Consider the following 13,773-nt stretch of genomic DNA (forward strand, 5'->3'; position numbering starts at 1 on the left):
TCAGGCTATATGCAAGGATAGTGAGCACTTTCAAACACTGAGCCAGCACTCCAGCCCCTAAAGTGGGTTAAAGTCATTGAGCACGGTCAGTAAATGCTGGCTTCTTGATCTCGGTAGAATTGAACCTGAGTCACCTGTCTACCTATCCATCCATCCACCAATCTATCTATCCACCTATTTGATGTGTTTGTGTGTGCATGCTGTTGGGCGGTCACATGACAGCCCATGAGACTCACTTCTCCCCTACCGTGTAGTTTCTGGGGGACTGAACTTAGCTCATCAGCCTTGGCAGTAAGCACCTTTAACCACTTAAGGATCTTGCCAGGTCAGCCTCAGTAAAATATCGCCATTTCTTTGATCTTGTATACAGCAGTAGCCAAAAAGGAGAACATTTGGTCCCTTCTGTGAAACTGAGTTGATGGAGCCGCCTTATCAAGTGCTATACATATTCACTCTTAGGAACACACACTTACAGCTAGGTATGATTAACCTTTATTATTGATTAAAAAATGAGCTTTCTAAAATATTAGTAAATTTCCTCTTTAGTTCTGTTTTGAAGTGTTGGTACCAGTGAAGTAACATTTTTCTTCTTTGAATCTTTTCTTGTAAAGTTAGTCTTCTCCTTTTCTAAAATGGCAGGAAGCTCCTTCCAGTCCTTGATGAAGATAAAGGGGGCACCCATGGCCTTGAGTAACTGCAGAGGAGCGCTGTGGTGACTGGACATGTTTCCACAGTGGCCAGCTGTCATCACATCTTCTACCACAGGAATGGAGCCAAACGAGCAGGCCTCATATATTCTGTAACACTCTGTGTTCACTCCTACAGGACACAAAGTGAGGTCACTCTGAAGCAAAGCATCTTGGTAATTCTTAAGACTTTCATTTGTCTCCTGAGGCTACCACCTAGGAAATTAAACAAACAACAAGGAAATCCCTGTAAGGTTTTACTTTCCTATGGCATCTTTTTTGAAGCAAATCTTTTAATGTCATTTATCAAAAATGTGAACACATCAGAGAGATGATAAATATGAGAGGCATTGAAAATGTTGGGCCAAACACATTTCTTAAAACTTCTTTAAGGTTTGGGGGTGTGGGTATAGCCCAGCTGCTAGAACTCAGACCTAGTATTGATCATCATCTATCCATAAACTGGGTATATAATTCCCTAATTCTACAAGTTGGGAGGCATAGGAAGAATCAGGAGTTTAACATCATCCTGGGCTAAATACCGAGTTTGAGGCCAGCCTGTGCTACGTAAGACTACCTAAAAAAAGTTTTTTTTTTTTTTGTTTTGAACATTTGGAAATAATCTGAACATTTTATTACTTTATATTTAAAAATATCCAGTGATCAATCTTCGAATGGGTAGTATTCATTCAATCGTATTTCTGGAGTGCTGTGTCCTCTTGTCTTACTCTGATGCAGCTGTGCTTTATCCAGTGGTGGGCATTAGGTCTTTGAGTTAAGTCAGGACATTTTCTAGAAAGTCTGAAGCCCCAAGAACTGGTAGGGAGGCCAGCAAGGTGGAAGTAGGGGAACTTAGGTGAGCAGTCAAAAACCATAAAGTCTGCTTACAGAAGACTCAACTGTAGTGTTCTGAAGAGGGAACGACATAAGCAATAAACATTTTAACAATCAATCTGGCTGTGGTCTTGAGAATGGAATGAATATATAGGCCACATACATGCAGAAGCTGAGCCTGGCATTCTTTTCTATTCGTATTCTCTTAGTGAAATAAGCTCCAATCTCTAAAGGGAGACTGAGGAGGTGTCAAGAGGTTAGGACAGAAGGTATAAAGCAGTCTTTGAGGACGAAGGGGGAATACTTTAGGAAATATAGGAGTGATGGGTTCTTCAGCTTTCAGACTGTCTAAACTTATGCACAGCTGCGTGAGTATGGCTATGGGGTGGGCAGAAGGGGAGACTAGACAGGTAGGGCTTGCTAGATGGGGGAATTAGAAAGGGGAACATATATGCAGGGCTGGTTGACTGTAGAATTTAAGCTGTGTAATTCAGAAGTTGATACAGGGACAGGAAGAACAATCTGGGCATAGTAAAAACCATGTTGTAAATTCCAGCTGAACTGTGGAGTCCCATTACAGAGAATGAGTTGGAATGGCAAGATAGGATGATTACCAACAGAAATGCTAGAATTCCAGGTCATGGAGAAACCTTGTGGTATGTGAAATGCAAGTGGTCATTTAGGAAATGACCATAACAGGAAATGGCTGATCGAAGCCTATGATCTATGAAGGGGAGAAAGGAAAGAAACCTTATACCAAGGTGATAGAAGGATTGGCTAGACTTAGAAGTCACCAAGAATTCAGACAAGACTGGTGTCAGCCAGAGGGGCAATGGAGCTCCAGTCTTTAAGGAATCAGGGAGGTAAGGTGAAGGTGAAGGCTCAGGGCTACAGAGTTCCAGTTATACACACTGGCATGAGACTGAGAACTGGGGTTCCGGGTGCAGAAGGACAGAATGGTCTAGAAGCAGCAGGAGCACAGAGGGTACTACCTGACCTCTAGCTCAGCTCAACCAGAACCATTTTATTAGTGCTTGTCCTCCAGTAAGACTTTGCTCTCTCATACCACCTCTCACTCACCAGCCCTTCAGCTGCTGTGTAAGCACCCCCCTGCCTTATGTCCTTTGCCTTGGCTCCCCTCTCTAAATGGACCCTGCTGACTCTTGTGCCCTCTTCAGGCCTGTATATAATATAGCCCTCCACCTGGTGCTCTCCTTCGCTACCTGAAAACAAATGTTCTACCCTCCACCTCAGTCCTCTCTGTGGCCTTCTTGTCTTTAATTCTCTTCTCACACGTCATTACCATCTCCTGACACACACTGTTTTACTTGTCTCCTCCAACAAGTGCTATGAGGGCACTGTTTTTGTTTTGTTTTCACTGTTATTATGAGTAAGATGGTTTTTGTCATTTGGCAGTTGTTTGGTAACTCAGAGTAAATGAATTTAATACAATTACATTAACAGTAATTGTATTAAATTCTTAGTAATTATTGATATCCATCTAGAAGGCAATTTCTGTCACAATTAAAAAATAAATTTCTAGATCTAGAAGCATATGTTTTAGGCATCCATTCCCTGGCCACTCAGCTTTATACTCCATGTGTTTATTTAATAGCAAAAGAAATTATTGCAAAATGACTTTCATTACTCCATCAATACTTGCTTCCTGATTATAATGGGAAAGACTGGAGAAAAGCCAGTTTCCTACGTTTTAGTTACTACTGTACCTTTAGACAGGAGGCTGGAATAAGCAGTTACCACTGTTTCTCTGGAAACCTATTTGTACACAAGGTGACATTTGGATTGGAGAGCAACAGGAAGGAACCATGCAAACATTGAACTTACTGCTCTCTTGCAGAAACCCAACAAAGTTTATCACTTCCATCTTGTTTCAAAATGTTCATCAGTGCTTGTCTTGATGAGTTTTCATAGACAGTTCCTAAAAAATTACATATGTAGGGCCTCTCATCATGCAGCATCAACCAGCTGGCTTCAACCACGGGAAACTTTCTGTATCTATAAAAGCAAGTAATGAATTACTATATGGTAGGATGCCCCTCAGCTTGGCTTGTTAAGCCATCTGTTAAGGACAATGATTTCTAAGCACATTGTACACCATAGACATAAACAGTCCTATTTGTCCACTAAAAAGAAAATATACTGTTATAATCATGATCTCTGAAGAGTTAATTTCAAAAAAATTCCAAAGAATAAAACAATGAATAAAACCTGTGTTGGTATAACATTCTTTTGAAATGTATACACCTTACCCTTGTTCATTCAAATGCTGATTCCCCCCCCCCCCCCATCTGTCTGGTTTCAATCTGGATATTGCCTTGTGATACTTATTTTAAGCATCCTGTCTCAACTGAGTGCAAACATCCCAAAATAAAGAAATTAGACACAATATTGAGCTGAAAGGAGCCAGAGGACAGGAAAGAGGGGAGGAGCCAGAGGGCAGTGGGAGGAGAGGAGAGCTAGGAGAGAGAGCTGGAGGAGAGATCTTGGAACTACGTGGAGATGGCCTGGACATAATATTTCACAAAAAGCAAGTATAACATGGGAAATCTAAATGTTAGGAAACTATGAGGGCTTGGATGTTTAGGATGGAGTAATTATTGCCCAGCACTGTGTTCTAGGTTAACTAAATAAAGCCAGTCTCTATGTGGTGATTTGGTTATACAGATGTTAGGACTATCAGCAGTTTACTAGAAGATATATTAATCACTGCTTACAACAAACCTGTTATTCTATAGAGGGGGCTCATTCCATGGGCACTGGTTTGCATATAAATGTGTGCCTGTAGTCTATCCTGTACACAAGATTATTATGGCATTTTGGGTCAAATAACTTTTTGTTTTAAAGACTGCCATACACTGCACCATGTTTAATAACATTCCTGGGCTCTACCCCCTTGACACCAGTTGTTATAATTCCCCCTCTTCAGTTGAGACAACCAAAAGGTTTCCGGATGCTACCCAATGTCTCCTCATCGGGAACAGGGTGAGGTTGGCAACACCAAAATGACTATGCTTCTGTCTTCTATTAGGCGAGTAGGTGATGTCTTACAATGTGGAAAAAGTATAAACATTTCTACAAATACAGGCTCTTTTCAATAAATAGATTTTTCTGAAGGTTGGGTGTACTTACAAAGTTTTTGAAATTTTAAGGCTGGTCCCAGCCTAAACCTGTTCGCCTGGAATGTTGTCCACATAGGGGTGGGAATACCTGTCCCTGGCATTTCTCTAGTGACATCTGTACAGCTAAAGCAGTCTGAATTCAGACATGGTGGTAACCAGTGACATAATAACGAATGTCAGATTTAATTCTATCAGTGAGATGATTCATTTCCTCAACAAATATGTGAGTACCTACTGTGTATAAGCATTATTTTAAAATTTACTTTTTTTAAATTTATGTGTATATTAGTATATTTGTGTGCCTGCTTGTCTCCATGTGTAGCCAAGCACCCACAGAGTTCAGAACAGGGATTCAGAGCCTTGGAACTGTAATCACACATGGCTATGAGACACACAGCATGTGGGTGCTTAGAACTGAATCTGAGTTTCCTATATGAGCAGTAATTGTTCTTAACTGCCCCAGCCACCTCTATAGCCCATTTCTACAGAACTATTTTAAATCTGGGAAGAAAACTCCTGACCTCAGAAAGTTTATATACTACTGAGAGCCTATCTCTTACTATTAAAAATCTATCCACAGAAAGTTTAAAAAATGTTTTCCATTTTTTTTAAACTGGAGGATGATTATATATTGAGGATCCTAAACTATCATTTAATTAACCTCTGCTTTTACAGTTGAGATTAACATCAAGTCAGCCAATCACAAACCCAAGGGAAGTCTATACAGTATATAAAAATATTGCCACAACAGTATTTGTTTAAACTAGAATTATGGCTTTGTCTTTGTTCATTCTCTGCTAAACCTCTCTTCAGGGCACTATTAAGCTTAAATTTTTATCCTATATCCATTTTTAGAACAAACAAGTACTCTTCATTTCTCCTCAGAAGATGGTAAAATACAACAAAGTAGTTACTATTGCCACTGAGGCTCTAGGCCACTCTTTTTGATGGTAGGAAAGATAGGCCTGCTTCATCACCAGTGAACCTACTGCCATTTAAAACACCATCTTCATGTGTGATGCATTAAATCTACCACTTTCTTTCAAATATGCAAATATTTCATAATCAAATATAACAGTGTATCAGAGGAAAAGATAACTGACTAGATTTGGATTTCTGCTTAATAGCACATGGGGAGGCTAAAGTCATAAATTCTATTATGCCAAATTGTCAAGCACATTACTAATTATCTAAGTCTGTATAAAATCTACAAACAAATTTGCAAATTCCAAATAAATTCAAATTCACATTATGAGTTTAAAAATAAAATAAAATAAAACACCATCTTCCCCGTTCTCTTTAGAACACCCGAGGGATGCCTTTCTTATCTTGTACTTACGTTGCTACACCTAAAGGCCACTGGAAAACATCTGCGCCATTAATCCAAGGGCTATCGTATGTTATGAAAAGTAGGTCCACAAAGCCTCCATTTCTTTTGAGGAACTGCATTATCCAGTCATTGTCACAGTATTCATTTCCAAGCAAGACAACAGCCAGATGCTGCAGTTTCTGGGTTTGCATTAAATTCTGTGCATAAAGTAATCACTGGGTGGCATGGAAGATCTTTGCTTTTTCTCTTCCATTTAAAACAAGGACCACATTGTCCACGTCTATGGAGAAGTACCCTGGAACCACACCCGGGCCAGTGATGAAGCTGTTGAAAACAACACACCACAAGCAAGAGATAAACAAAACTGAACAAAGGAAATTTCAATCGTTTTATATAAAATCTAGAATAAGATTTAATTAATATTCTTGTTGGAAGTGCAATTTGTATAATGCAAGTTCTTCTGAGCAAGTGGGACAGAATAATAGAAAGCTTTGGATGTAGAAATTCAGCTAGTATATGAGAGTGGACTCTCATTTCTTCACTGAAGGCAAGGCATTAAGATACAATGTAAAGGAATGCATCAAGCTTCAGGAGATTCTGAGCATAATTAAAAGGATTTATGTGCATGCGTGCCAAGGCGTGCTTGTGACAGCCAGAGGACAACTTGGAGGAGTTGGTTCTCTCCTTCCACCATGCAGACCTTGGGGTTGAATTCAGGTTGTCTGAGTTAAGGGCAACCACTTTTACCTGGCAAGTCATCTTACCAGCCCTTAAAGGATAATTTTATGTAAATATGAAAGTACATAAAAATAAGTATTGAAAAATACTTATATATCTTCCATCAGTAGAAATATAAAAATCTGAGTGAGATTATACATTAAATTCCTAATAGCAATTCTTTAGTGAAGAATAAAAAGAGTAAGAAACAAAGAAAAGGTTTTATTGGAAACTATTCTGTTAGGAGGAAAGTTAAACATAGAGAATTCCTGACAGCTAAGATATATTAAGTTTAAGTGGTTAGCAAGTTGGAGAATGTTGTATTTTCTTCTTTGCAATATATTTTTAAGAGTCTTCATAAAAGGAATAGACATGCTCCAAAACTCACACTGTCATCTGCTGCCCCAAGCAATCACTGCCGCCGAAGTGTTCTGAACTTTGGGAGTCAAAGTGCAAGGGAATGAGCAGTTGGGAAGTGAAAACAGTGAGTGGGGACAACCATTCTGAAATTCCAGATGAGGATCAACAGAATGTAGTGGGGGAGGAAAATGAAGGAGAGAGAGGCATCACCTGACAGAACATGGTCTGAGAAGAGAAGGATGGAATGCGCAGAACATCCTGGAGTAGGGAGATCACCTCCTAGAGAGCTCAGGGTGAGGGAAGGCTCGAGAGAGAAGGGGTAAAGATGCCTGCGCATCTAGTTAAGGGAGAGAATTACAGATGCCCTCACTCTCGGTGTGCTAGGAATAAGAATGTGCGCCCCACTCCCTGTCCATGTGGCGCTGGGAACCAAGGCCAGATGTGCGCATGTTCAGTGAGAGTTCTACCAACTGAGCTGTATTTCCAACCCTTAGTTTAAAACACGAAAATTTCCTACTATACACTAACATTATAAAAATAAGGCTTGTGTATGAGTAGTATAATGTACAGAATGAGTGTTGTGTTCTTTGTGTTCTAATTATCTAAGGTTATTACTGAAAATCCATTAACTGAAAATAATCATGTACAGAATTCTAATTTGCTCTTGTGGGTTACTCAGCATATGTGTAAGCATCAGAACTTACAATGTTCAATATATTTTTCTACCGCTTGCTTCAACTGAAAAATATCTTCAGAGTAAGCACTTCCATATAGCGAGCCCAGAGGAATCATTTCAGTCGAAGTAACTGTGCAAACAGTAGAGTTTTGAAACTCACTTAAGTTAGCATCAGTGTAACTTCACTGAGACTACAACTTGCGATTCCTTGAGACTTCATTCACTTTGCATACATTATCTACTACTTTTCATTTTTTAATAAGGTATTTTAAAAGTCTGTCACAGAACTTGACTACAAAGTTCTCTATAGGAAAGAACAAGGTTTCTTCCATGATTGTAAAATCTTGCGTACAAACCTCAGAAAGGAAAACTGGGCTTAGACTTTCTTCGTGGTAGTTAACAATGTTTTCTATCACTGTGGTAATACCAAGTAATTATACGCTTAAGGATGACACGCATGACTGTGCCTTCAGGGAAGAAATGAGAGTCTCACATATTCCATTCTATAGACTAGTTGAATTCCAGAAACGTCTCTGCAATGTTAGTCCACTGACATGTTCACTGCTCAACTATAAACACAGAAAGCAATTTATGCATGCAATAGACATTCACTTTTTTTTTTTTTGTACTGGCCATTGAACCCAAGGTGTTGCACATTCTATGACAGCCTTCAAGCCACTAAGATCCACTTACTCTTTCAAGCAGTGAAATCTAACTAGTGTGAAGTTTAGGAGTATACACACAACCTACAATGAGATTAGAACAATGAGGCTAAATACTTGTTTACACTGCATGCATGATTCCTTTGAGAGAGTCAGCAATGACAGGCTCGGGAGCTAGCTGGGTTGGCAAAGTGCTTGTGCCGTGAGCATGAGGACCTAAGGACAATTCTTGAACTAAGATGAAAGGCTGATGTCGTGATGGAGAGGCAGATCCCTGGTGCTCACTGTCCAGACAGCCTAGCCTAATCAATGAGCTTCCACATAAACCTGTTCTCAAAACCAGCTGATAGCTGCAGGCTGCCGAGGTGTGTATGTGGGCACACATGTGAACATAAGGTTGAAGGGAGAAGTGGTGGGTTGTACAGAGAAGGAACTGGAGGGGAGGGAATGCAGGTTGGACTGGATCATGTATTCATGATCTAACATGTATTCATGTCCTCATGTACTAACATTATATAAAATATTTAATTGAAGACAAACCGGGACAAGCCGGGTTCAGTGATGTACACCTGTAATCCCAAAACTGAGGAGGCAGAGGCAGGTAGATCGTTGTGAGTTTGAGGCCAGCCTGGTCTACAAAGCAAGTCCAGGGCAGCCAAGGCTACACAGAAAAACACTGTCTTGAAACAACAACAATAACAAAAATGAAGTAAACATGTAAAAACAACTAATATTTATTTCCGTTAAAAGCCAACTGGAAACAGTACCTTCATGATAAAACTATGTTTTTTCTAATTAAAATCACCTTAATTCTATTTGAAAATTAAGGAATTATACAGTGATATGTAAGTTAAATAAAAGTAAAATCCTTAAAAGTCTTGGCATTGCACTGGTTTTTTAGAATCTAAAAATCAAAACAGAAACAGTTTTGAATTTTGGAAAAAAAAGGAGCCTACATAATTACGTAAATCATAGTAGATATGACATAAAAATGTTTTAATAAGTAACAGTTGGACTCTGAGTATTTCCAGGTTAACCTAACTATGAACGAAAAGAAAATCATGAAAGTAATGTTTACTTTCGTCCTCTAAGGCATAGAACATTGTGTTCATTTACCAGTAAAGTGTATGAAATGCGGAACATGAAGTTTTCCATATCATCAGCTAAAACCAAAACAGAAATAAGACTCCCCAGGATTTATTTACAGACTTTTAGTTTCTCTCTTCTCTGCACTGGGGACTGACCCCGGGGCCTGGCACATGCCAGGCAACTCATCTGCCACTGAGGCAGGTCTCCAGCTTTCCCTCCAAAATTACCTTGAAATGTCTAATTCAATAAGCAAACGTTTACTAAAGTATAAGCAGGACCTATTCATTTATTTATTCATTCCCAGGATTGATTTCTGTTTTCTTCCCAAGCTGAAGCATAAAAATATAAAATAGGTTTATAGAAGTATAAATATACTGTGCATACTATATGATAAAATATAGAGCATACTTATGAGAGTATATTCCCTCCAGTAGGTCCATGAGGTGTCACGCGGCAGGCAAGGTCAGTGTTGTCTATCTGTACCTGTACTGTGTTCTTCCTACAATCAACTGTCCCTCCCTCCATTGCGCAGTCATGTCAGGGGGATCAAGAGTGCCTTCGAAAACATGTTCCCACAGATACAAACCTGGTAGTCAAAGAACAAAACCAGACACATCTGCTGTCTCATCCATTTTAGAATGTTAGGAAAATGTATGTTTTATTCTTTTCTCTTTTTACTCTGAGCTGAGACGTTTCTCTCCATGGTCGGTTGCAGGCAGTGACCGAGACAATCCTCGATCATGTGTGGCAGCTTACTGTATGCGGGGCAGACTTCAGTGGCTGTAGTTGTAAAGATGACAGGACATTGTACTTATACCGAGGAACCCCAAATGTTCCTGAACCCTGGCTACCCATCATATTCTGAAGCAAAATGTATATTATAAACTAAAATAGCATCATTATTAGAATTAATTTAATATCGTGACTGGAGAGACTAATTGTCTTGCGCTGAAGCTACAAGTACACCAAAGCATTCAGTGTGTCAAGGGGATAGATATCACCTCCCCATTTGCTCAGACATCCTCTGCAAGCTGACAGACACTTCATCCTGTCTCCTAAGGGCAACCATGATGCTTTGTTTTGTTACATGAGGTAACATTAATATGCAGGCCTACAACCTCTGAGAACCCCTTGTCAGTTATTTTGAAAGATATTCTTTGGTCCATTTCCATTATGCCATGCTCTTAAAGCCACACTAACAACCAGTATGAAAATGTGGGCCATTGTATAAAACATCCAAATGTGTCAGGCTAAATAATGCCCCGCTTCTCCAGGTCATACCCTAATCTCTAGATCCTTTGACTATTGTCTTACACAGCAGAGTGTCTCAATGTGACCTAGCTGCTGAGGTGCAGAGCCTTCCAGAGACACAGACACTCCCACCTTGAGGAAGGCAGAAGCTGAAACGTTCTCAATGGCTCCATTGGCAGTTCGCTACAGCAGCCTCAGCAAACTGTACTATGTAGGTAGAACACCTGGAAGGGAGGTGCCACTGTAACAAACAGTTATATGTGGAAGGGGCTTGGAAACTGGGAAATGGGGGTGGCTGGAAGAACTCTGAAGAGTAACTTTATTTTTATTTTTATAAGCAAAGTCTACTTTAGATTGCCTGAAACAGACTGCAGAATAATTCAGATGCTCACAGTTCATTTAGTGAACAAGACTCAGAAGAGAGCAAGGAACACAGTAGAGAAAACCTACATTGCCTTAAGAACAGACTCCCTGAAACTGACTTGGTTAAAGGAAATACACAATCTAGCAAATTCCAATTCCATACCAGGACAGGATACTCTTTACACTCTCTTCCCATGCTTTTCCTCTTACACTGACTTACCAATGGCTGCTTTGCCCCACATTTGTACACTGTGTTCATGTTTCTCTTTTGTGTGTTTCTTTAATATTTGCAGATGATCTTCTGGGCTCCTCCAAGGGGCTTGGGTCACTTCTCCAGCCCCACCCCCTGCAGCACACACAGCTTGTCTTCTAAGCTCCAGAAGGCTCTATTCCATTGCTGTTGCTCTTCTTGGTGGTCATCTCATGTCACTGCAACTGGGATGGACTTCCCCAATAGCCTCTCAGAGGCTCTCTGCATGGTCCCTTTAATCCTGGGTCTTCAACTGCTGCTGAGGCTGCACCTTCAGCAGTGGCCTCTCCTGGCTTCTCACAGAGCCAAGTCTCAGCTGATCTCCACACTCCTTCATGCCTTCAAAACCAGTACCACCTGGGTGACTCATACACTACCAAGTTCTGTTGCCAACAGCCTTGGCCACCTCTGGAACACAGCACCTGTGTGTTGACTCCGAGAAAACACTTTCCAGAAGGGTTTACGTTAATGATGCTGGGCTCTTAAGCACTGCTAGTTCCTCAGCTGAGGCTGACCAGCACTGATTGTCTCAGTCACACAAAGCTTTCTCTTCAACGGTGCTGGCCTTTTGTTAATCACAGCTGATTCTTCAGCTCCAGCTGTACAGACACCACAGATTCCTCACACAAATAGCCCAGCAGAGTCTTTGCTTTCCTCTGAACCTTGACAAGCCAGGCCTCTATTGTCAGCACCGCTCTCAACATCCTTATCTTCCAAGCTCCACCAGCTGCCCACTAAGCTGTCAACACTCAATGGTTTTTTCATCCAAAGTTTTAAGTCCTTCTGCAAACCTCCCAAAACATCACCGTCAGCTCAGTCTCACAGCAACACCCCACAATCCTGGTACCAACTTGTCTTAGTTAGGGCTGCTATTACTACAATGAAACACTGTGACCAACAAGAAAGTCAGGGAGGAAAAGGTTTATTTGACTTACATATCACTGAAGGAAGTCAGGACGGGAACTCAAGCAAGGCAGGGACCTGGAGGCAGGAGCTGATGCAGAGGCCATGGAGGGGTGCTGCTTACTGGCTTGCTCCTCATGGCTTGCTCAGCCTGCTTTCTTATAGAACTAGGACCATCAGCCCAGGGATGGCACCATTCAGGATGGGCTGGGCCCTTCCTCATCAATCACTAATGAAGAACATGACCTACAGCTGTATCTTATGGATCAATTGAAGCTCCCTCCTTTGAGATGACTCTAGCTCAGGTTAACAAAAGACTAGCCAGGACAGATACCAAGGGACCTTGGGGATCTTCCTGCCTCTGCCTTTCCATCCCTGGGATTACTGTGTCCTGGGACAGAACTGGGACCTTTGGACCTTGTTCTTCTTTGCAAGCACTTTACTGACTGAGCCTTTTCTCCAGCCTGGATCTTCTAATGTCTTTCATTAAACTCTTTATTTATATGCATATTGGATCTTTTTGTTTCATTTTTTATTTTTTTTCATGTGAACTTTGTTATTTTCTATTGTGATTTCTGAGAAACCTGGGCAGTTTTAGTAGCACAAAAACTTTTATAAATGTTGATAAGAGTAGAAAGGCTCTTTAGCCTAAATTTAAATCATACATTACAAAATGTTTTTACTTATCCTCTTTATAAAACTACTGGTATTTTGACCGAGAGAACATCTAAAATTCATGATACCATACATTCTATTTTTCAGTACCCGTGGTGTTATTAATCCCCTATTATTAGTACCAGAGCAATGTTAATTAGTTATTAACATTTTTTCCATCCCCACAGAAGAATCTTATGTACTTGTCCTGTTGTTTGGTCTGATCTGTGGCCATCTAAAATTGCTTTGATTAAGTTTTGTTTTGTTTTGTTTTTTGGTCTCATGGCTCATGTCCAGTAAAACAAACTTGCATCTCTCTTTAGAAAACTGTTGGAATCTGGAGAATGTTCTTAAACACATGTGCAGTCAGCAAGTAGTTATTTAGCACCCTACATCCTCATCACTTGTTTTAGGAATGTGGCAGAGCAAACAGAAACTTGGTTTTGTCAAAATGCAGTGTGTGGCCACCTCTGTCTTGTAGATGACCCCTGTGTGTGCCTGACGGCTACCATGAGCAGGTACCGGTTAATATTGACTAGCATAGGTCATCCTACAAACAGGAACCATGCCTGGGAGATGGTAACATAGTCAACCTGGAGAAACATTATTACAAATCATAAATCTTGCGGGTTTTGGAAAAAGAACTCAATCTTTGTAATACATTTCTTTCATGCTGTAGCTTCTTAACATAGCAACAAAAGAAGTCAGTAGAACAAAATGAGTAAACTGTCATTAATACAAAAGAAGTCAGTAGAAATAAACTGTCCAAAATTTGCAAAATTTTGCAGTCGAACACTTTTGCCAAAATAACTTTCTTCTAAAAGGCAGATGGGAAACTGCACTTACCTATAGTTAACA

General features: G+C 40.3%; 1 pseudogene; it reads right to left on the bottom strand.

Annotated features, from left to right (window-relative positions):
* Positions 1-485: 485 nt before the first annotated feature.
* On the bottom strand, positions 486-11,398 carry LOC132648669 (ribitol-5-phosphate xylosyltransferase 1-like; annotated as a pseudogene).
* Between the last annotated feature and the right edge of the window lie 2,375 nt (positions 11,399-13,773).

Source organism: Meriones unguiculatus, chromosome 17 (assembly GCF_030254825.1).
Source record: "Meriones unguiculatus strain TT.TT164.6M chromosome 17, Bangor_MerUng_6.1, whole genome shotgun sequence".
NCBI classification, from domain to species: Eukaryota; Metazoa; Chordata; class Mammalia; order Rodentia; family Muridae; genus Meriones; species Meriones unguiculatus.